Source organism: Mchenga conophoros, linkage group LG23 (assembly GCF_057382185.1).
Source record: "Mchenga conophoros isolate Kocher_MC1m ecotype Shallow Benthic linkage group LG23, M_conophoros_male_GT1.1, whole genome shotgun sequence".
NCBI classification, from domain to species: domain Eukaryota; kingdom Metazoa; phylum Chordata; class Actinopteri; order Cichliformes; family Cichlidae; genus Mchenga; species Mchenga conophoros.
The window spans coordinates 43,169,003-43,194,506 of NC_140547.1; the positions used below are offsets into that span (position 1 = coordinate 43,169,003).

The 25,504-nt window shown below is 43.0% G+C and overlaps 2 long non-coding RNA genes and 1 other non-coding gene across 3 annotated transcripts; 1 reads left to right on the top strand and 2 right to left on the bottom strand.

Annotated features, from left to right (window-relative positions):
• Positions 1-408: 408 nt before the first annotated feature.
• LOC146547990 (uncharacterized) lies at positions 409-2,049 on the bottom strand. The gene is made up of 2 exons (XR_014890762.1): positions 1,952-2,049; positions 409-577 (listed from the first exon to the last, which is right to left on the bottom strand). It is a non-coding gene; the product is annotated as an uncharacterized LOC146547990 (long non-coding RNA).
• Positions 2,050-18,683: 16,634 nt separating this feature from the next.
• Positions 18,684-18,802, top strand: LOC146547991 (5S ribosomal RNA). Its single transcript, XR_014890943.1, has one exon. It is a non-coding gene; the product is annotated as a 5S ribosomal RNA (ribosomal RNA).
• A 2,358-nt stretch (positions 18,803-21,160) lies between these two features.
• On the bottom strand, positions 21,161-23,813 carry LOC146547992 (uncharacterized). The gene is made up of 2 exons (XR_014890761.1): positions 23,716-23,813; positions 21,161-21,329 (listed from the first exon to the last, which is right to left on the bottom strand). It is a non-coding gene; the product is annotated as an uncharacterized LOC146547992 (long non-coding RNA).
• Between the last annotated feature and the right edge of the window lie 1,691 nt (positions 23,814-25,504).

Here is a 25,504-nt window from a genome sequence, read left to right on the forward strand (position 1 = left end):
TTAATGTTAGATAGAAAGCACTTACAGAGAAAAAGCATAGAAAAAAGTGAGTGCATGAATGAGGCAAGTTGTAGAGAGTAGAAAAGTTTTATACAAGAACCAGTTCATTTACCGTTATATTTTAGTTTTATTTTCAGTTCTGTACTTTTTACATGTAATATTGATTCATTAGATTGACTACATGTATTAGACCTAACTTGCTGACAGCAAATTTAAACGACCGTAATAATTTATTTTCAGCGTCTGAAATATTTATTTAGTTTGTTTTTTGTTTTCTTTTTGGCTCCTGATATTAGTCAACTACTATTTGTCAATGTTGAACTAATAATGAATCTAAGAACAGCTATTTGTCACGGTTGTCCAGCGTCAACCGTGGGGATGTGAGGAAGGAGGAGCCAGGCACGGAGCTCTGAATGCAAGCAGTGCGTTTATTTACAGTGAATGGAAAATAACAATAAATCCGCAGTGCGTTCCCGACTCCCGTGAAATGTCCTCTTCCCAGTGCTAGTGTTCCTTGTCTCCGCTCCTCAGTGTCTGAGCACCCCGTGCTCGCTGCCCTCTCGTCTCCACGCTTCTCCTGGGGAGATAACAAACAGGCAGCCGTAAGACACATACAATGCGGCAGACTATCCGTACTGACTGGCCGAGAGACTAACGTGAAGTCACGCAATGATCCAGCGTCAGAGAGAGCGCCACCGCATTCTTAAGTAGCTCCTCCGACAAGGCTTGATCAGCTGTGTGATGGTCTTCAGGTGTGGCCAACCACCTGGCAGGGCCACACCCACCAGGCCTGAAGGTGCCTGTAAACAGGTGCTCTCAGAAACGCCGGCATACACACACACACACACACACACACACACACACACCTGCAAGCAGGGAGAAGGAGGGACAGCACACCAAAAACACACATGTCCATAACTGCTGGGTCGTTTAGACTCCTGAGCTGTGCACGAGGGGTCGACCACCCACTGGAAGGCCGGGTTTGCTGTATGTAAATAAAAGTGCCCATGTGACATCTGGGACACAGTGTGACTAGAACTCTCTTTTTGTTCTTAACTTAAAACTTAAAACTTTAAAAAAAAAAAAATCGAGATATATATCTTATATCGCCATCCAGCTAAAAAACATCGAGATATGAATTTTGGGTCATATCGCCCAGCCCTACTCTGAGGTGCATCCAACAAATACACAAATCATTTACCACTAATAATAACACCTCCCCCACTGAAGTGTGTTCAACAGGAAGCTAAAGACTGGTGCTGTTAAAGTGTTCAAAAAACAGCAGGAGCTCGGTGTGAGGCCACAGTGGGCCAAAAAACACAAGATGACCTCCAGCAAGGACAAAATGTATCTGGACGTCTCTGTGAGCATCTGTCTCACTGTGTAAGTGTAGCACAGTGTCTGTGTGTGCATGGCTGGGCAAGAGAGACAGCACAACTGAAAGCCAGCACTCAGACGAGGACCCGGTGCATCGTCTGTCTCATCTCAGCCAGTTTACTTACAAACTCTTTAAGTTTGAATTTTAAAGCCGACAATGTGCACAGGGCAGTGATATTTAAAATGAAGGTAAACTATTCCAATCTCTGCAGCCCCAATTGTGTATCACACACACACTAAGTTCTCCTCCTGCCTTCAGCCCAACCGTTGAGCGCGATGACAAATAGAGCCGCAGAATTTTGCTGCTGTGTAATTAAATTGAGACGTGGGGTCAAAATTCCCACCTAGATTGAGTGAGATGAAATAGAAATCGGCTCTCCTCTAACTGACTTTATAGAAATAATTACATCAGCTGCATTTATAACTGTTATTAAATAACAGCAGCACACGAGAACTAAAGTGTAATCCCAGCACATTTCGCTTCGCTTGCACTGATTCTTTAGAGATGACGACCGTGGTGGGTAATTAAGGGCAAACAATATACAAGTGGCGTGAAAAATGGAGGCTGCATTACCTTTCCAAAGCTTCCTTTCCCGATGGCCCGCAGTATCTGGAAGTGGTCAAAGTTTACTGTGGAGAAAATGAGAAGCAGTTAGTGAGAACGTGTCAGTTTGAGCTGAGCTATAAAACAGGGAACATGACATGTACAGCACTGTGAAAAAGTCTTGAGCCATCCCTCATTTGCTTCCAGGGATCCGGACTTCCCTGTAATCTTTAACGTGGTATTAAGGAATAGCTCTCCAGGCTTTTTAAAGTGTTTCTGATTTTTAATCCAGGGCTTGTATTTGACCACTTTTTGTCTGTTAAGACCCTTCACACTAATCTCTGAAACATTCAAACATAAACAGACACCTAAGTCACGGAAAGGACCACAAAACTTAACAAAGAACCAATTTTAAATTGTATCTGTACACATTTACTTGCAGCCTATTGCAAAAAAACAAAAGCCCACATCATTTGTTCTCACTTCTTTAGTTGAAGAATGCAGTTAATAACACCGTTAACACAGACTGACCTGGCAAAACACGAAAAAATAAGGGGGTGGTTCAAGACTTTTGCTCGGTACTGTATGAGAAATGCAAATGTGCACTTCACAATGTATCGCTGCACTTCGGCAGTACTGTGAAGATTAAATGTTTTTTCCTTCCCGATGCATGTGAAAGGTTAAGACTTACATCTCCAAATGTACTGGAACTGATTTGAACCAGAGGACTCAGCCACACTGTTACTATGTACTGCATAAACACGTTTACCGATGAAGGTAAATCAGACGCTGTCCTGACTGTGTGGCTAAATTTTGTGCTGAAAGCATCAAATCAATTGAATATGATTAACTTGCTATGAGAGGTTTTTACTCCAAGTGTGACTTTTTCTGGCTTCATACACCTTTCAGGGTCAAATTCAAGCACTTTGTAAGCACGTTTAATGTCCATTTTCAACATTTTCCAGCACATTACCATAAAAAGGATGCATATTTCACTTCGCATCACCTGAGTAAGACCACGTGAAAGGCCAAATTAATAAGTCTTCTCATCAGATATTGATGCTTCTTTCTTATGTGACACAAAAAACAGGAGGAGACAGATCTTTGCTTGTGTTGTTTTTTAAGTTCATTCATTCAAAACTAACTGTAAGACGCTTAACTACATTGCAGTCTGTATTATTGTTGTAGACCTAATTATCACCTTTAAAGTGTTTGTGCTAATAACATCATGTAGAGTAAGACAGGCATAGAGAACAGCACTGACTGGGAGAGGCTTTGAACACATGACATACTCAGATCAATTCAACACTTTAGACTTTAAAAATGCACAAGCGTCTTTCAAAAACCCATTTATTTAATCTATCATCATTGATATTATTATGTACAGTTAGAATGTACTGTTCATCTCCCTTAAATAAACAGGCAGCCTTAAAGTGTGAAATAGTCACTTGTCTACTGTCTCAGTGGCTGATAGTGCCCCACAGGCCTCAATGTCAGCTCGAAGCCATTATGTTTCAATTGTTTAATGATAAACAGATTTTGAATGAAAGCGAGGAAACTTCGCTAGCACAAAAAGTGCCTATTCTTTCTTCCCATATGGTTCAGTCATATTACCGTCATTTCCCCCTAAGCTGTTCCCAAAGACACCAGGTTAATACTTGAAAAGGCTGCAGCGATACACAAAAATATCATCAATATTCTGTTTACTTGGTGACAACGTCGCTTTTAGCCTTCAATCAGAAAGCCTGACGTTGGCTAGTTAAGCATCGGGCTAACGTTTAACGCTTTCACTTGAGGGAAGTAACTCGTATTACTGCTACTGCTGTGTAATCTTGGTTCAATTCACAGCATATTCTACAAGTTACCCTGCAATAACTAACTGTTAGAATAGCGCCACCGTATTGTATCGCACTGAGTGCACTTCAATCCTTTATCCCGCGAGTTTGCTAGCTAGCAAAATAATAATACCAATTTTAAACAAATAACATGTGTAACGTACACACTCGAGAAAATTATTTACTAGTACTTACGCAAACTCCCCCGTTGTGAAAACGTACAAATCCTTCTTGTATTTTTCGTTTTCCAGCAAACACTCATTAAAACGGCCTCCAGGCACATTAGCGCACTCACCCCCGACTGATCAGGGAGGGGGTGGGGGGTCACACACTGAAACAGACTAACGTGCAGAGGTACAGCCCAGGCAGAGAAATGTTGCTTTTAGACTTTGCGACTCGTTTTATTTCTCTATCTGATAAGAAAACTATTCAATCAGATAGTTCTTTGTGGTGAATGAAATACGGTTACAGTTTCAAGAAGTTTTAAGCACCAAATCCGAAATCCAAGCACTGCAATATTAAAATCCAATTCAATTTCTTGTTTGCTCCGAAATCTACGACATGACTATATACAGAAAAGCTTGACATGGTATGCAAAAAAAAATTCCGAAGACAATACAAATACAAATACATGAACAAAAAATGTTTTAACTGTCAGTTATGTCATTTTAAAATTTTCCAAAACTAACATTTTCTTTGATTGACTGATATTAAATGGATTAGGGTCAAGTTTAGTGTGAACAATATTACACAAACAAGCACGTGTGTGCGCATGCGCACATATTAGAATCCCTTCGATCGCTTCTCATATGTGCGCATGCACACATATTAGAATCGCTTCGATCGCTTCTCATATGTGCGCATGCGCACATATTAGAATCGCTTCGATCGCTTGTGACGTGATAACTTTGCTTTGATCCTTTCTGACGTCATAACTTTGCTTTGATCCAAAACCTATAAATAGAAGCGCTCACCTGTTACTTTATGCTTAACGGACGTTGACCTGCAGCAACTAAAACCCTTTTGAGAAGCTTTGAGAGCAATTTACGAGAGAAACCAAAACAAGTTCAGTTTTGTTTCTCACCAATTCACAGCGCAAACAGACACATTACACCATGTCAGCCAACCCAGCCTTCGGCTCAGATGAGCTTGGAATATCTAAAGGGACCATTTTGGGAGATCACCACATGGTGGAGGCTTTCCTTGGAGAAGGAAGCTTTGGTGTTGTAACCAGATGTCGCGATACAAAAAACAACAAAACTGTTGCTGTTAAAGTCAACAAGAGCGACCCTGAAATTCTGCTCCAGGCAAAACTGGAAATTTTCATCCTGGAGCAGCTACGACGCTTGGATCCAGACAGGTGCAACATCGTCGAATGGAACGGCTATTTCCTCGATGGAGAGCGCATTTGCCTGAATTTTGAACTCCTCGACCAAAGCCTGTCAGACTACATAGGGGACCGGAATAACCGAGGTCTCCCAATGAGAGAAATCAGGCCAATTTTGAATCAGCTCGCAAATGCTCTATTCCACCTGGGTTCTGTGGGAATAGTGCATGCTGACCTCAAACCTGTCAACATCATGGTTGTGAACCGCAGTGAGTCTCAAGTCAGAGTCAAACTTATAGACTTTGGCATCGCATGTAACACCTCTGCAGTGATTCCTGGTGACTGTGTGGGGACAATTGGTTATTGTGCACCTGAGATTATGCTTGGCACTCCATATGATGAAGCAATTGACATGTGGTCTCTAGGGCTGGTAGCTGTGGAGCTTGCTACAGGGGTGCCTCTCTATCCTGGGGAAGACGATTATGACGTTTTGAAATTCATAATTGAAACCCAGGGTCAGCTACCAGATCATCTCCTAGAGTCTGGCTTGTACACTGACAGCTATTTCATCGAGGATAACCACAAGGAACAGCGCTGGACATTTAAGACCCCAGAACAATTTCAATACGAGACAGATTATCGATCCAAGGAAACTCGATCGATAAAACTTAAGTGTCTCGATGACCTCGAAAAACTGCTGAAAGTTAGGCGAGGACTGGAAAATGGCCAAACATTATTTGTAAGGCTAATCAAAGAAATGTTGGCCTTGGATGCAAATCAGCGCATAACACCCTCGGAGGTTCTGAAGCATCCCTTTTTCCACCCTGGCCTCTCAAGGAGAACCCCCTGCACTGACATGAATAGTACAGGGGGAGAACTCCTTGTGCTCTCTCAGCAGCCTTCAAGCTGGAAAAGTCATGGATCGCAAAAATTCAGCTGCAGTTTCCAAAACTCAGTTGAATTTCCTCAAAAAGGAGACATCAACACCTCAGCCAACCCATCTGCCTCTGAAGATGATCTTCAAATAACGGAAGGGACCATTTTAGGAGATCACCACGTGGTAGAGGCCTTCCTTGGAGAAGGAGGCTTTGGTGTTGTAACCAGATGTCGCGATACAAAAAACAACAAAACCGTTGCTATTAAAGTCAACAAGAGCGACCCTGAAATTCTGCTCCAGGCAAAACTGGAAATTTTCATCCTGGAGCAGCTACGACGCTTGGATCCAGACAGGTGCAACATTGTGGAATGGAACGACTATTTCCTCGATGGACAGCGCATTTGCTTGAATTTCGAATTGCTTGACCAAAGCCTGTGGGACTACATTGGGGACCGGAATAACCGAGGTCTCCCAATGAGAGAACTCAGGCCAATTTTGCATCAGCTTGCAAATGCTCTGTTCCACCTGGGTTCTGTGGGAATAGTGCATGCTGACCTCAAACCTGGAAACATCATGGTGCTGAACCACAGTGAGTCTCCCGTCAAAGTCAAACTCATAGACTTTGGCCTCGCATGTCCTGCTTCTGCAGTGATTCCTGGTGACCGTGTGGGGACAATTGGTTATTGTGCACCTGAGGTTATGCTTGGCATTCCATACGACGAAGCAATCGACATGTGGTCTCTGGGGCTGGTAGCTGTGGAGCTTGCTACAGGGGTGCCTCTCTATCCTGGGGAAGACGATTATGATGTTTTAAAATTCATAATTGAAACCCAGGGTCAGCTACCAGATCATCTCCTAGAGTCTGGCTTGTACACTGACTGCTACTTCATCGAGGATAACTACAACAAACAGCGCTGGACATTTAAGACCCAAGAACAATTTCAATACGAGACACATTATCGATCAAAGGAAACTCGATATATAAAACTTAAGTGTCTCGATGACCTCGAAAAACTGCTGAAAGTTAGGCGAGGACCGGAAAATGGCCAAACATTATTTGTAAGGCTAATCAAAGAAATGTTGGCCTTGGATGCAAATCTGCGCATAACACCCTCGGAGGTTCTGAAGCATCCCTTTTTCCACCCTGGCCTCTCAAGGAGAACCCCCTGCACTGACATGGATAGTACAGGGGGACAAAACCTTGTGTTCTCTCAGCAGCAATCATCGTTTGGGTGGCCAGAATTCTAGGGGAGCTAGAAATTCTTGTGGAAAAAAAGCCCAAAACAATAACATCAACAAAAAAAAGCAATGAATGTGGTCTTAAACTTGGGCACAATTTGGCTTGAAATCCATCAACTAATCTCTCAATATTCAAAGCGGAGCAGCAGACAACTTACCATCACATCAGTCCTTCAATCAGACCTACAACAAACGTCTTCAGTCTCTCACCCCAACCGGTCGCAGCAGATGGCCGCCCCGACCTGAGCCTGGTTCTGCCGGAGGTTTCTTCCTGTAAAAAGGGAGTTTTTCCTTCCCACTGTCGCCAAAGTGCTTGCTCATAGGGGGTCATATGATTGTTGGGTTCTCTGTATGTATTATTGTAGGGTCTACCTTACAATAATACATACAGCCTTGAAGTGACTGGTGATGTAATTTGCTGCTGAATCAATTCGGAACTAATTGGAAATCTGGATATTAATTAAATAAACCTGCTTTGAGCATCAATTAATTGTTGTTTGAAATTCTTTATAAATATATAAATATAGTGCCACTCTTCTACTGTTTAAATTGCAACTGTTTAAAACTGACTAATTTATTCATACACTTGAGCATAAACACATGCACAGTAAATGGCCTGTACTTGTACAGCGCTTTACTTAGTCCCCAAGGACCCCAAAGAGCTTTACACTACATTCAGTCATTCACACATTCACACACTGGTGATGGCAGCTACATTGTAGCCACAGCTGCCCTGGGGCGCACTGACAGAGGCGAGGCTGCCGGACACTGGCGCCACCGGGCCCTCTGACCACCACCAGTAGGCAACGGGTGAAGTGTCTTGCCCCGGGACACAACGACCGAGACTGTCGGAGGCGGGGCTCAATCTGGCAACCTTCCAATTACAGGATGAACTGCGAACTCTTGAGCCACGATTGACCTATATACACATATACTTTACAGTACTAGTCAGTGCTTACATACTAGTTCTTTTCCCTACTTTTTCATGCTTACTGGTACAAATGCCTGTTACTAGAGTTAAATGCTATCAATGTATTCTCACAGTTATGGAACTGTACAAATGCATACAAAATAACGCTCACGTAAACATAACTGTGCACTAGTTTGCCCTTATTGCTGCAGTTTGTTTCAAGTTGTTCTCTCTCTCTCTCTCTCTCACACACACACACACACACACACACACACACACACACTCACTATGTAACGTTTCAGCAAGAAAATACCGCCCCTCCCCCCCACAGTGACACCACCACCACTAGTCTGCACAGCTGACATAAGGCAGCATGGATCCATCCTTTCATGCTATTTATGCCAAATTCTGACCCGACCATCTGCATGTCAGAGCAGAAATCAAGACTCATCAGACCAGGCAACATTTATCCAATCTTCTCATGTCAAATTTTGAGAACTGTAGCTTCAATTTCCTGTTCTTAGCTGACCAAAACGCTCTTCTGCATTCTTTGGTTGCAACAAATGGTTGTATGAGCTACGGTTGCCTTCCTATCAGACATTTTTCTCTGACCGTTGACATCAATAAGGCAGTTTTTCCAAGAGAACTGCCTTTCACTGGATATTTTCTCTTTTTTGTCACCGAAAAGGGTGTCTGTGTTACTTCTTGTCTTATATATATTGTCTCTGTTTTCCTCTGTCCTTTGTCAGAGTGCCTGTTCACCTACCCCCTGTGTCTCCATATTCCCAGTGTTCAAGGTTTCCGAGTGTTTTCCCAGTTTAGGTTTTCATGGTTGGTTCTGTTTGCTACTCAGCCAGAATAAACAGCTCGCTCTTTTTAAAAGTAGGCTCCAGAATGGATGATTGCATGTTCGCATGTCTTTATGCAACACTGAGTGTGCTGAACTAAAGGTAGGCCTAGTTTCATTTTCATGGTCATTATTATCAAGACAATGATTACGCCTTATTCTGATTATTTCTCCCTTTTGGAGGTGTAACGTTTACATGAGGGGTGTAGGAACATTTCCCCCTAAATATTTTTAGATACATTTTTGTTGAAGTCACAGTTTTTGTCGTATTGATGATGCAGCTAGAATAAGTGCTTTTAAATAAAAGAATAACCATTCAAAGTGCTCAGTGGTGAAACTGTAACTCTTTCAGAGTTTGACAGCTGGACAAGTGTGAGGAGAAGTTGCTCTTTGTTGATGGTGGTCGATGCATTTAAAAACAGCCCAAAACGATAGTCCCATAGTCAGGGGGTCGCTGTGGTTAGGACAATTCCTGAATATTGATAATCTAGATTGGCAAAGCTTGCTGCGCATGTCACTTGAGTCATATTCATAGGTTTGCCATATAATATAGCATGCTGCGTTGTAGTAGGCATGTGTGAGCATATATATCTGTATCAGGCGTTGTTCATCCAGGGATGGATGTGGTCCTGTGTCACTTCGACCAGGTGTGAATTGTCATATGTCCATGTCCTTCTATACAAGTTGGCTTCTTGATCCATTAAGTGCATCAGAGTCCATGCTGTAAGCAGCAGGGCCAAGGTGGTAAACAGAATAATCTTCATGATGACCAGACACACCGATTTCTCTGGTGAGTAGACTACAGGTGAGAAGTAGAAGGCGGGATATACCCAATCAGCCCTCCCTTCACCTGTAGATCACCAAAGAGTCGGGGTGGTGGTGTCTTTTAGGTTATGCTGTCACTCACTTCCACTTTTTTGCAATGGCTCTGGTGGATCCAAAAGGGCCTCTCAGCGATTTTGCAAACTGTTGGCGTCATTAGGAGTACTTGGTATGGACCTTATCGCCTGGGTTTAATCTGCAAGAGACTCTTTGTTGTGCTCTGGTGGACATCTCTAAACACCATCATGAGTTCAGAATCAGAATCAGAAACTTTATTGTCATTGTCACGAGAACAACGAAATGAAGAATGGTCCCCGATCATTGCATCATCCCTAGCAATATCAAAATATAAATAAAACAATAAAATTCAATAAATAAAATAGATAGAATACTTAAAATACTAATAAGATGTAACAGTAAAACATTCACATACATTCCCACACACATGCTTCAGACCGTGCATAGATTAACACAAGAGTGGCGTGATGGACATTTTTTTTGTAGTATTCAGATGTGTTATTGCAGTTGGATAACAACTGTGTTTGAGTCTATTAGTCCTTGCTCTGATTGCCCTGTACCGTCTGCCTGAGGGCAACAGTTCGAACAGGGAGTGGCCAGGATGTGAGGTGTCTTTTATGATGTTTTGGGCCTTTTTAAAACAGTGGGCGTTGTGTAGAACGTCCAGTGTGGGGAGAGGGCAGCCAGTGATCTTTTGGGCGGTGTTAATGATCCCTTGGAGTGCTTTCCTCTGAGCCCCTGTGCAGCTAGTGTACCAAATACATATGCAGTAAGTTAGAACACTCTCAATGGTGGCTCTGTAGAAGGACACCAGCAGTCTCTGTGTGATGTTATTCCTCCTGAGAATTCTCAGGAAGTACAGTCTCTGTTGGGCCTTTTTCAGGCTTCAATTTCAACCCAATTATACTCCTCTGGGCTTCACCTTCCCACTGGCCCCTGTACCCTTCTCAAAGTGTCCTTTGTTGTCTTAAATCTCCAGCAAACACAATCTGTTTCTTCTCCGTTTCCTTTCAGTATTTTCCTTGTAGATTAAGTCCCAGCCAGGCAAAATATCACATTCAATGCCTTTAAACAGTTATGTCACACTGTTCTTACCAGCCTGCTGTTAATTCTTCAGGTTCACGATGCTCTGTTGGTCTTCATCAGGAGATTGACTGTCCTTTGAGCTTCTTCTCAGGATCGGGATAAGTGGGAGGTCAAGCTGTAAAATTTTAAGCCAAACTTTGGCTTGTTTTTTCCCAATTATGTTAAATCTATGGTTTTGCTGCTATGCTCAAAATTCTAGGTTGAGGAAAGTCCACCTTTATCTATTTGTGGCCTATATTAACACACTAAACCATACCATTAATATCATTTTCATGTCTTTTCTTAAAGCCTCCATTGCTTCATCTGGCTAGAGTCTGTCTCTTCTGTTTTTCTCTCTGGGTGCTCACTCCTTCTATAGGCATGCAAAGGTCCTGTCACACACACACTTCCTGTTACTCTCTTTTGTGTTTCTACAGGCTAATCAAACTCATTTTGCATTTACAATCTACAAACCCTTTGTAATTCTACTAACTTTTGATCTAACATGTAGCGTTATTTACACAATAATTTCATATTTTAATAAAATCCATGTATATGCATATCCATGTCCAAGAATAAACACTGAAAGAGAAACACTTCACTGTTGAGGTGTTGAGTTGCACAAACCACCAGCAACTCAACACCTCAAAGACCAAGGAACTGGTTGTGGACTTCGGGAGGTCCAGAGAAGGTCCACTGCCGGTTCAGATAGAGGGGGAGGAGGTGGTCAACAAGTACAAGTACCTCGGGCTGTGGGTGGACAATAAACTGGACTGGTCATGCAACACAGAGCACCTGTATAAAAAAGCCCAAAGCCGACTGTACTTCCTCAGGAGGCTGAGGTCTTTTAACATCTGCAGGAAGCTCCTGAGGATGTTTTACCAGTCGGTGGTTGCTGGAGTACTTTTCTATGCTGTGGTGTGCTGGGGGAGCAGCACAGCAAAGAAGGACTCACGCAGGCTGGAGAAACTGATCAGGAAGGCTGGCTCTGTGGTTGGCATGAAGCTGGACACTCTGGTGACAGTGGCAGAGAAAAGGACACTAAAAAAACTGCTGGACATTATGAACAATGCTGCTCTGCACACGGCCATTAACAACCAGAAGAGTCTGTTCAGTGACAGGTTGCTTCTCCCCAAGACAAGAACTAACAGACTTAAAAACTCCTTTGTCCCACACGCCATCAGACTGTTTAACTCCTCTCTGGAGGGGAGAGGGAGGGGAGACAGGAGGACAAAGGAGGGGGGAACAACTAAGCTGTAGTGCCTCTTCACCTCACTGTGCAATACCTTTGTGCAATACTTTTGTTAATAGTCAATGGTGCAAATAGACCTCAATACTTGAAATGTGCAATTCACTTGTATTTTTATTTTTTATTCCTATTTATTCTATTTATCCCCTTCGTATATTTTATTTTTATTTATATTTGTCTCTGTATTTATATATGTGTGTGTATGTATGTATATATATAACATTCTGTAACTGTAACTTCTGTCGGTGCTGTGCTTTTGGAAACCGAATTTCCCAGAGGAACCCACCCAAGGGATTAATAAAGTTCTATCTTATCTGATTATCATATGAAGTCTAATGAAAGCTGTTAATCTGTTAATATCCTGTTAATCTGCAAATACAGAACATGCGACTTTAAAGCATCCAGCAAAGTGATAACTGTCCTCTGCCCACTAAGTAGTGACTCTACAAAAGATTATTTTCAATATCATCTTTATATTATATTTAGTTATTCTCCAGCGCAACAATGTAAGGAGCTCTGTGATTGGTTAGGAAAGGACAGACTGGCCACCTGGATTTTTCTTCACTGCACATTGATCCATAGCTTTGCTCTGTAAAGGCTAACAAAGTGCTTTTGCTTTACAAAGACATTCAGCGTCGGTATTCACTCTTTTAAAATGCCACTGAACACTGGAGTGAAATGGAGCCCTGATCCTCAGAGTTTTATTGTTGCTAACATTTCTTATAGATAGCACAGATAGTGCCCCACTGCAGTAATCACTCATGTCTAGATATTCCTGTTAAAAAGGAGTTTTTCCTCCCCACTGTAACATGGCAAACATAGCAAACGGATAAACCAGCTGAAGCTTCAGACAGCCGTCAGACAGTGAAACACTGCCATCTGCTGGACTCCAATAACACAGACGCTGCTTTGACGGGTGAGGGAGTTTCAACAAGTCTGCAACGACTCAAGCATCAAACTACAGAACTATTATAGCGGACATGGTGCTCTAATGACTGCTTCATTAACGCAGGTCAGAAAGGATCAAACATATCAATAAATTATAAAACACAAAACGTCTCTTATTGCCCAGGGCTCAGGAAGTGAGTGTGTTCCTTATAGCCTATTAAACCTTAGCAGGTTATTTTGATGTGTTACAGATGAAACAGCTATCCAGTAACATTCAGCTACAAAAATGCTTTTTTATAATTACTTTTTTACAGCTTCGTATTGTAAGATGGTGACAGATGTACCCTTAGGCCCCCTCCTTGATTCAGAGAGGGTCTTTCCCTTTTCACGTAAATGGCCTCCTTGACTCCGCCCTCAAACCAGCGTTCATTGCAGTTATTGTTGACAATCACATTGTATCGTGTAACCATCCAGCTCACATATTCAATGTAAATGATTTGTTGAACTCAAGACATGATGAATGTTCCTGCATTAAAACACATCCAGCCTAGTGTTCTCACTCTCCCTAAATGGATCTGTTACATTAGTGATATATGGGAGTTGTGTTTCAGTCTTTTCCACATGAGGACATTTACATTTAGTTTTTGCTTTACTGATGAGTGGCTGGTTAACCTGCAGTGGTTGAAGTATGTGTCGGTCGTCTGGAAGAGTAGGTGTAGAAGACGTCTTTAATGAATGTAATGCTCTGAAGGTGTCAGTGATTACTGTGAATTCATTATAAAAGTGGATTTCAGTGAATAAAGACAGGCCCTCATGGTGAAGCTCAGGTGTCCATAAAGTGTAACAGGAGAGCTGTGTCATACTTCCAGAGATTTTACATGAGCCAGTCTTTCAAAAAATACATAAATAAATAATTCATTCACTCATCCACAGGAAACACAATGCTCATATCTGAAAGTAAACTCTGATATATATCCCCGACTAGCGTTACTACTAAATAAAGGATCGCCCCAAAATGACTAAATATATAAAGACACTCTCCAGAAGAAGTTAAAGGGATTTTATTTATTGTACAAGCAATATCTTCATAAGAATTACAAATTCTGCAGACATATTACCTTCTTACTGAACCTGAATAACTCACACACAGACGTGTCTGCTGCTTATCTTTGTTCAAACATGATGTTTTATCTTCTCTTCAAAACACATTACTCATCTTTCTGGCATCGTGTTACATGAAAACACCTGCATTCTACCTGTGTCATTGTACCACAAAGACAATGATTGCAACACTGTGCTTGCAAAATAGAAGAAATAAGACGACCAGCAAATACATCAAAGATGGTAAAAGTGATTCCACCTTTGTGTCTCCTCCCATTGTTTCCCCAGTCTGTCTAGTTCCCATATTCCCAGGACACCGCTGGACAACAAGTGGGTATTCCAAGACTGAGAGACAGCCAGAGTTGGCAAAAGAGCAGACATTCTTAAGTAGAAGTAAAAATACTACCGGTCTGGATGGGCCTGGGCCCCCTTTCCCTGGCGGGTTGCGGAGTATGGGGGTGCCTACTGGGGTCAGCGGGGGAGCTGGCCCCAGGGAGGGGTCACTTGCCCCTCCCTTCCTTCCCTCCCCATCTCCAGCTGCCTCCCTCTTCCTGCTCCACCACCACCACCCACACATGCAGGACCTTGGAGTAGGGGTATGTCACCAGGGTGCAGAGGGGGGGGGGGGCTCTGTCCCCTTCTGGCTGCCTCTGCCTCAATTTTATCCCACAACTTAGACATTCACATTACTCACACTCTCATTACACATACATATAGGATCTTGGGGGTGGGCACGATACACGGAATCCAAATTACCATCAGGGTGTACACCTCACCCCTGGCGCCGTTGCCCACCTCTCAATTTTAAATACACGTAGACATTGAGGGCTTACAGGAGGGACTATGCGCTTACCTGCTGCTCTCTGGCAGGTAGCTCCATGCCCTCCTGGGTTTTAAATGCACCTTAGAACACACATGCATCAACACTACAATGAGCGGGTGGAGGGAGGTTTGGAGTCTTCTCTCACCCCCATTCTCTGCGGCCCGCTGGAGCGGGGGGCTAGGAGGAGGAGTTGGCCGTCCGACTGCGGTCTGGAGTGTGGGGCCTCCCTGCTGCTGCGGAGTCGGGGCGGTCTGCTTCTCCCCACCGCAGGGAAAAGGGTAACACCACCTGGGTCTGGGTGCAGTTCCCCCCTCCAGGGGCAAGGGTACCTAGACCCGGTTCGTAGAGTACGCTTGGGGAGTGTGATCGTGTGTACAGCGTCTCTTTATGTCTGTCTCCACGTCGGTTGAGTGTGGAGTAAGTGCATATGAGAGCATGAGGGTGGGAATGGATGTTTGTATCTGTGTGTGCCTGTATGTCTGTGTCTATATGTCAGGTTGGGTATCAGACGCCACCTCTCTGGGGACATCTCAGGCCGTCCAAGGTTTGGAGGCCTATCTCCCCCCACCACCACTTCCCCTGCCACTGGCGGACTCCCTCAGACATCGGTGCGTTGGTGGTTCTTTGTGTCTGGGGGTGGGCGTCCAGGTACACACCGGCTCACTCCTTGGTGGCTGCTTGTCAGGGCCTGGAGCCTGGCGCTCGCTCAGGTCACTTTGGGGGTGGGGTGCCCTCAGCCTCTCGGCCTGGGGCTCGGTCACTCAGGCACAGCTGGCTGCCGGCAGAGCTCACGGGCGCGTCACTGCAACTCCCCCTGGCTTCTGCTCCGCGGCTGCTGAGTGAGCCCTCATCTGGGACTCTCCTCAGCTCTTTCTGGGACAGTGGCGCGGCTGCCCCTCTGTGGGTCTTCCTTGGTCTCTTCTGTTCTGGGGGCCTCTGGATGTCTCGAGTTTTGATCTCCTCCATACCTGCTTCATGCCCTGGAGGACGGGGCTGTGGCCCCCCCACACCCTCTAGCAGATCATTACATGAAGGAACCTTTAAAAAAAAAAAACAAGCGCGTCCATGCTCACAGGTGTACACACGGGTGATCACACCCACAAACTACACCCTTTTTGGCTCCTACCTCAAAGCACACTGTGTTCTGCTGATCTTATGTGCTGCACAATAATGTTTAACATTTAGTATTTACTGTCATATTCCCATATATCATTGTGATGTTGTTTATTCTATTACTCTTGTTCTCTTCTGCTTGTTTTCTTTTTCTTTCTCAACAGGTGATCCAGGTGATTGATAGATGCATTTTTTTTCTTTTTCTTTTTTTTTCCTTTGTCTGCCCATTCTGTTGGTTTTTGGGGGTTTTTGCCCTTCTCCCCCGTCCCTCTTCTCAGCTCTTTCTCTTTCTTTCTCCCCTTCTTTCCCCCAGTCAAGTCTGTCCCGTATTCAGCAAGTGAAAATGAAATAAACAATAAAAGGTGAATGAAATGGACCATTACGGCAAGGCTGGGATGGTCAATTTGGTAAAGTAAATCCGTTGGGCATCTTTCTTTGCCTTTAGACAATAATTCTGATGGCAAAAGAGCCAAACGGGACAGGCAAAAAAAAAAGAACTAAAAATACTATTGTTCCAGTGAAAGTTAAAGTACTGATTCAACTTCATTACTCAGCTAAAGCAAAAAAGTACAGGCTCGAAGCGCTTACAGAGAAAAGCATACAACAGAATACAACAGAATGCTGTTCGCGGCAGTAACACACACTTGGAGGAGAGGCTCCAGCCGTCCATTCCAGCCCTATCCCTAACATTAACTCTAACCATAACTTTAACCTTGACCCTATCAGGTCTTGTTTTACAAAGCGATTCATGATTAGAACAAAAAACACATTTACACATACCGATGATCTGTCCCATAGCATCGTTACCTGTTGGGATGAGAACGTGTTGTTTCCAGAGCACCACAAATTGGGGTGTCTGTAGCTCAGGTAGAGCAGGAAACCTACTAATCAGAAAGTTGCTGGTTCAATCCCCGCCTGCTCCAGCCTGCATGCCAAATATCCTTGGGCAAGACGCTAACCCTAAGTTGCTCTCCGATGCATCCATCGGGAGGATGAATGCGTATTAATGTTAGATAGAAAGCACTTACAGAGAAAAAGCATAGAAAAAAGTGAGTGCATGAATGAGGCAAGTTGTAGAGAGTAGAAAGGTTTTATACAAGAACCAGTTCATTTACCGTTATATTTTAGTTTTATTTTCAGTTCTGTACTTTTTACATGTAATATTGATTCATTAGATTGACTACATGTATTAGACCTAACTTGCTGACAGCAAATTTAAACGACCGTAATAATTTATTTTCAGCGTCTGAAATATTTATTTAGTTTGTTTTTTGTTTTCTTTTTGGCTCCTGATATTAGTCAACTACTATTTGTCAATGTTGAACTAATAATGAATCTAAGAAAAGGTATTTGTCACGGTTGGCCAGCGTCAACCGTGGGGATGTGAGGAAGGAGGAGCCAGGCACGGAGCTCTGAATGCAAGCAGTGCGTTCCCGACTCCCGTGAAATGTCCTCTTCCCAGTGCTAGTGTTCCTTGTCTCCGCTCCTCAGTGTCTGAGCACCCCGTGCTCGCTGCCCTCTCGTCTCCACGCTTCTCCTGGGGAGATAACAAACAGGCAGCCGTAAGACACATACAATGCGGCAGACTATCCGTACTGACTGGCCGAGAGCGCCACCGCATTCTTAAGTAGCTCCTCCGACAAGGCTTGATCAGCTGTGTGATGGTCTTCAGGTGTGGCCAACCACCTGGCAGGGCCACACCCACCAGGCCTGAAGGATGCAGTTAGGAAATAGCTGTCACAAAAAAATGTTATCTTCATACACGTCACAGCTGTGTAAGCACTGATATTGATAATAGATGTGATCACAAAGAGACAACATTTTTGCTAAATGTATTTATTATATTAGAAATTTATAAAACTTGTAATTTGAATTTTTCAAAATGACAACATATACCTTTTTTTGCTCTACTGATCAGTGTTTGGTTGGTTAACTGCAGGTGTTCAGGCACGAGTCCGTATTCTGGAAGAGCAGGTGGTGAAGATGACTTCAGCGACTGAAATGCCCTGAAGGTGGAATTAAAGATAAACTTTATTTGAACATAAATCAATAAAGACAGGCCTCCATCCTGACATGCAGTACTTGCATTACTTATGTATGATATGCATCCTCACAGAACCCAGATGATGCCAGCATGTTTTTTAAGCCAATGTCTGGATATGAGTATATGTGAATGTGAGTATAAGTGTGGCAGGAGAGTGAGTTCACCCTCTTTCTTGGAAGTATACAAAAGCCAACGAGCCAACTTACCGAATGAGAATTGAAGCCTGGAGATGAGCAGAGATCAAGTCAAGTGCAGTTCAGACACGCTGTTAAGCGAAAGTAGCCTACACCTCAGAAACGGCCTTTTTATACATGCTGTAACGACACATACACGCTTACGTTTTTTGTTTTCTATATTTAAGTTAAAATCTCCAAACCACAAAAATGTTGGACTTCCAAATCGTCCGAACACACTGTGTGCTCTCTGTCACTTTTACACTGTGCTGTAATCAACGAACATGTCTTCTTATCGCGATGTTACTGCGAGAAAATCATTTGTGCAGCTCAATGTTGTCGCTGTAACATATGACGTTTAGCACAATAATATATATTAAAGTGTGTGACATTTGCCACCGATAAAATGTCTTTTTGACAACTGATCTTTCGCTTACGGCCATACCACCCTGAACACGCCCGATCTCGTCTGATCTCGGAAGCTAAGCAGGGTCAGGCCTGGTCAGTTCTTGGATGGGAGACCGCCTGGGAATACCAGGTGCTGTAAGCTTTTGCACTTACACACACAAACTGCAGAGGGCGCTAAAACTGTCACTACTCCTTCCTTCTCTCTCTAGTTTCTTCCTGCTTTCTTTAAGCACAAAAGCGACTCGCTGACCATTTCCAGGTGCTAATTACAGACCTCTCATAGGGAATATTTCCTTTTGACAGTAACAGCCATAAAACCTAATACAGCACCTCACACCACATCACATTCATATAAATACACAGATCTGACAGACTTGTGAAGGCACAAAGTGAAGGAAGTGTTGAGTTCATCTGCATGAGACATGGATAATGGAATGGAATGGAAAATTTCTATTATTCTCAATTAAAGTGTTTAAGTTCTATCAGAGTGAAATATTATGTTACATTCATAATCCTTATTATTACTGTTGCATCATTTATGATTGATCATTGTTGTCATTTCATTGACACATTTATTGAAACTGGTGATGTTATATTAAAGTCTGTATTTCAGGTGTTAGCATAAGCACATAATAATCTTTCACATATTGCCTGTGTGCATTCAGCAGCCTGCTGCATTGGAGTTTGCCTGGTAACAGATGACTCAAACGGAGTCAGGAAGTATACTTCTAAAATGTCTTTGTTTGTTGAGTGAGGTCATGCACTGAGGTTAACAACACAAACACATAGTCTGTCTGGGTAAACTGATTGCAAATGTTGTGTAAGTCTAGAAAAGTGTAATAACAGGATGCATCTGGGAGGCGGTGGAGGAACTGAGAAAGGAACTGTTCTGTTTTGTTTTAGAATATCTCCTGACATAGAATTACTGGAACAGGCATGTTGTTTTTCATCTGCGGTGACACGAGTTACTGGTCATCATAAGTATAAATATCACACCCACCTATTGTCAGGCGGGAGATTGAGCGTGATGTTTTGCAGAGCCCATCTTCACCACATATATGTGTTTTAATAAAATCATTTGTGTTGACCCACTATGGACTTTCAGTCGTATGTCTCTTCCTCCAAAATTCGAACCACGACAGTTCCTATGCATATGCTTAGTTGTGACACTGTAATAGACTGTTCAGTGGAAATTTAAAAAACTACATGAACTTATTTCAGCCTCAGTAGAAGACAAACTCTCTGTGACCATGTGTCATCTTCTGCTCCTCTCTTGAGTGGTGTCCCACAGGCCTCAGTTCTCAGCCCCCTCCTCATTTCTTTGCATCTGCTCCCTCTTGGTTCTATGCTGGGAAAATACGGCATTGCATTTCACTTTTTTGCTGATGACTGTCAGATCTATGTCCCTATAAAGAAAAAGGGCACATATTCCGTACAGCCATTACCTCAGTGTCTTGATGACATGAAGGCTTGGATGTCTCTTAACTTTTTAAAATTCAGTGACAAAAGACTAAGGTGATGGTTTTTTGGTAGCCCCACTGAGACCCCCAATGTGAATTTAGATACCTTGGCCCAGTATAATCAGAGAATCACAATCAGAATGAGAAAGACTTTATTTATCATCAAGGGGCAATTATGATACAACAGAGCAGCATGACGTTGAAGATAAGGAAAGGGCATAAACAGGCAATAAGAGTGAGATAATAAATGCACAGAGTATACAGTATATACACAATTTTAAAATTACACAGTTTTAAAATTAAAGTGACTGATAAGCCAGCTGTCACAAACCTGGGGGTCATAGTGAACTCTGAACTGAAGCTTGACAGTCAGATTAAGGCAGCTGCTAAAATGAAGCCAATTCTTTCGCGGCAGCACTTTGAGACAGTTATCCATGCCATTGTTAGCACTCGGCTGGATTACTTTAATGCACTTTATGTGGGGGTCCGTGCTTCATCTACAGAGGGTGCAAAATGCTGCAGGTCGTCTTTTAACTGCCACTCGAAAGTTTGAGCACATCTCCCTTATTTCAGCTTCACTTCAGTGGCTGCCCATTTCATAGGATTCATTTTAAAATTCTTTATTTGCTTTTAAAGCCCTCCATGGCCTAGCCCCATCTTATCTCTCTGAGCTGCTACAGCCTTATACGTCAGCTGGTCAGCTGTTCCCGAATGTACCCAGGACTGAGTGTAAACTTAGAGGACATCGTGCTTTTGCTGCAGCATCTCCCAAACTGTGGAACGATCTTCCTTTAGAGATTAGACAGATCTCTTCTCAGCATATTTTTAAATCACTCCTGAAAACTTCATCTCTTCACTCCGACCTTTGACACCTTGTAAGATGTCAGTTTTTAGTTTATTTTGTTTTCTTTTTGGCTCCTGATATTAGTCAACTACTATTTGTCAATGTTGAACTAATAATGAATCTAAGAACAGCTATTTGTCACGGTTGGCCAGCGTCAACCGTGGGGATGTGAGGAAGGAGGAGCCAGGCACGGAGCTCTGAATGCAAGCAGTGCGTTTATTTACAGTGAATGGAAAATAACAATAAATCCGCAGTGCGTTCCCGACTCCCGTGAAATGTCCTCTTCCCAGTGCTAGTGTTCCTTGTCTCCGCTCCTCAGTGTCTGAGCACCCCGTGCTCGCTGCCCTCTCGTCTCCACGCTTCTCCTGGGGAGATAACAAACAGGCAGCCGTAAGACACATACAATGCGGCAGACTATCCGTACTGACTGGCCGAGAGACTAACGTGAAGTCACGCAATGATCCAGCGTCAGAGAGAGCGCCACCGCATTCTTAAGTAGCTCCTCCGACAAGGCTTGATCAGCTGTGTGATGGTCTTCAGGTGTGGCCAACCACCTGGCAGGGCCACACCCACCAGGCTCTCAGAAACGCCGGCATCCCACACACACACACACACACACACACACACACACACACACACACACACACACACACACACAGATATACCTGCAAGCAGGGAGAAGGAGGGACAGCACACCAAAAACACACATGTCCATAACTGCTGGGTCGTTTAGACTCCTGAGCTGTGCACGAGGGGTCGACCACCCACTGGAAGGCCGGGCACTTGTTTTCAACCGTAATATACCTGATGTGCTCAGGTAACCTGTAGCGCCATGAAACCTCTGTCACACCAGGGCGCATAAAAAATGATGCTTTAAGAGACTGATGGGATCGGGCAGCAGGGAAAACATCCACAAAATGCTACTTTCAGTTTTTAAGTAGAGTCATTACATTGCTTGTTAAAAGCAAACTCTCATATAGTTTTTAAATGTGCTTCTTTCATTACAATGACTAGATAAAGAATGTGGCACTGTCTCTATTTAACACTGGCTACCCCAAAATGTTTCCAAACCTTCAACCGTAACTTTCACTGAGAGATTTTTAGATACGGTTATTGAAGCTGTGGGGTTAATTTTTTAAGTAACACGAGACGAGAGGCAGCAGCATACACACAGAGCATCAGTGATAGAAAGCTAGGCTAACATAGGGTAGCTACCTGTTCAAGGAGAAACATGTATAGGCCCATCTCAAGTGCCAGTGAACATCTAAATGATTCAGGGAAGACTTTGGAGAAAGTGCTGTGGGGAGATGAAACGAAATTATGTGGCTTTAACTGACCTTTTGAAATAGGAGTGTGATGCAAAAAATAGCAATCCCTGCAGTCAAGCAGAGAGATGGAAACATTATGATGTGGGCTACAGGACGACTTAGTTGGGGTTCCAAGCAGTCAGGAAATGTGACATCGTCAGACTGCAGGCCACGGATTGGCTTTTGTCTTTCACTAAAATCAAAACTGCAGTTTTTTTTAAACCCTGCAACAAGGCAAATAGCTGCACAACACCGTGGTTCCAAGTGTGACAAAAAGCCACAGATACATCATCGCTGCGACGTCTTCCTTTGTTGTGGCATTCGTGTTGCTCATAAATGACAACATGGACATCGGGCCGCTTTGCTGTAATGACCCCACGCACATTAGGTGGTACTTGATTGTAATGGAAAATGAGTCACAGCAAGCTGATCTGAGTATGTACTAATGGAGAAGTGCTATAAGATCACGGAGTGGTCTAGTCAGTCTCCAGACATCAGTACTGTAGAAAATCTGTGGAGGGAGCTGAAGTTTCAACTTTCCAAGTGGCAGTCAAGAAACTTACAGGATTTAGAGTTTCTGTAAGGAGCAGAGGGTTAATGTTTGTGTGTCCTCACTGTAAAGACTGCAGGTTACTGGAGCGTGTCGTGTCATGTTTCCTGTTGCTCTGAGGTGCGTCCAACAAATACACAAATCATTTACCACTAATAATAACACCTCCCCCACTTAAGTGTGTTCAACAGGAAGCTAAAGACTGGTGCTGTTAAAGTGTTCAAAAAACAGCAGGAGCTCGGTGTGAGGCCACAGTGGGCCAAAAAACACAAGATGACCTCCAGCAAGGACAAAATGTATCTGGACGTCTCTGTGAGCATCTGTCTCACTGTGTAAGTGTAGCACAGTGTCTGTGTGTGCATGGCTGGGCAAGAGAAACAGCACAACTGAAAGCCAGCACTCAGACGAGGACCCGGTGCATCGTCTGTCTCATCTCAGCCAGTTTACTTACAAACTCTTTAAGTTTGAATTTTAAAGCCAACAATGTGCACAGGGCAGTGATATTTAAAATGAAGGTAAACTATTCCAATCTCTGCAGCCCCAATTGTGTATCACACACACACTAAGTTCTCCTCCTGCCTTCAGCCCAACCGTTGAGCGCGATGACAAATAGAGCCGCAGAATTTTGCTGCTGTGTAATTAAATTGAGACGTGGGGTCAAAATTCCCACCTAGATTGAGTGAGATGAAATAGAAATCGGCTCTCCTCTAACTGACTTTATAGAAATAATTACATCAGCTGCATTTATAACTGTTATTAAATAACAGCAGCACACGAGAACTAAAGTGTAATCCCAGCACATTTCGCTTCGCTTGCACTGATTCTTTAGAGATGACGACCGTGGTGGGTAATTAAGGGCAAACAATATACAAGTGGCGTTGGAGGCTGCATTACCTTTCCAAAGCTTCCTTTCCCGATGGCCCGCAGTATCTGGAAGTGGTCAAAGTTTACTGTGGAGAAAATGAGAAGCAGTTAGTGAGAACGTGTCAGTTTGAGCTGAGCTATAAAACAGGGAACATGACATGTACAGCACTGTGCAAAAGTCTTGAGCCATCCCTCATTTGCTTCCAGGGATCCGGACTTCCCTGTAATCTTTAAAGTGGTATTAAGGAATAGCTCTCCAGGCTTTTTAAAGTGTTTCTGATTTTTAATCCAGGGCTTGTATTTGACCACTTTTTGTCTGTTAAGACCCTTCACACTAATCTCTGAAACATTCAAACATAAACAGACACCTAAGTCACGGAAAGGACCACAAAACTTAACAAAGAACCAATTTTAAATTGTATCTGTACACATTTACTTGCAGCCTATTGCAAAAAAACAAAAGCCCACATCATTTGTTCTCACTTCTTTAGTTGAAGAATGCAGTTAATAACACCGTTAACACAGACTGACCTGGCAAAACACGAAAAAATAAGGGGGTGGTTCAAGACTTTTGATCGGTACTGTATGACAAATGCAAATGTGCACTTCACAATGTATCGCTGCACTTCGGCAGTACTGTGAAGATCAAATGTTTTTTCCTTCCCGATGCATGTGAAAGGTTAAGACTTACATCTCCAAATGTACTGGAACTGATTTGAACCAGAGGACTCAGCCACACTGTTACTATGTACTGCATAAACACGTTTACCGATGAAGGTAAATCAGACGCTGTCCTGACTGTGTGGCTAAATTTTGTGCTGAAAGCATCAAATCAATTGAATATGATTAACTTGCTATGAGAGGTTTTTACTCCAAGTGTGACTTTTTCTGGCTTCATACACCTTTCAGGGTCAAATTCAAGCACTTTGTAAGCACGTTTAATGTCCATTTTCAACATTTTCCAGCACATTACCATAAAAAGGATGCATATTTCACTTCGCATCACCTGAGTAAGACCACGTGAAAGGCCAAATGAATAAGTCTTCTCATCAGATATTGATGCTTCTTTCTTATGTGACACAAAAAACAGGAGGAGACAGATCTTTGCTTGTGTTGTTTTTTAAGTTCATTCATTCAAAACTAACTGTAAGACGCTTAACTACATTGCAGTCTGTGTTATTGTTGTAGACCTAATTATCACCTTTAAAGTGTTTGTGCTAATAACATCATGTAGAGTAAGACAGGCATAGAGAACAGCACTGACTGGGAGAGGCTTTGAACAGATGACATACTCAGATCAATTCAACACTTTAGACTTTAAAAATGCACAAGCGTCTTTCAAAAACCCATTTATTTAATCTATCATCATTGATATTATTATGTACAGTTAGAATGTACTGTTCATCTCCCTTAAATAAACAGGCAGCCTTAAAGTGTGAAATAGTCACTTGTCTACTGTCTCAGTGGCTGATAGTGCCCCACAGGCCTCAATGTCAGCTCGAAGCCATCATGTTTCAATTGTTTAATGATAAACAGATTTTGAATGAAAGCGAGGAAACTTCGCTAGCACAAAAAGTGCCTATTCTTTCTTCCCATATGGTTCAGTCATATTACCGTCATTTCCCCCTAAGCTGTTCCCAAAGACACCAGGTTAATACTTGAAAAGGCTGCAGCGATACACAAAAATATCATCAATATTCTGTTTACTTGGTGACAACGTCGCTTTTAGCCTTCAATCAGAAAGCCTGACGTTGGCTAGTTAAGCATCGGGCTAACGTTTAACGCTTTCACTTGAGGGAAGTAACTCGTATTACTGCTA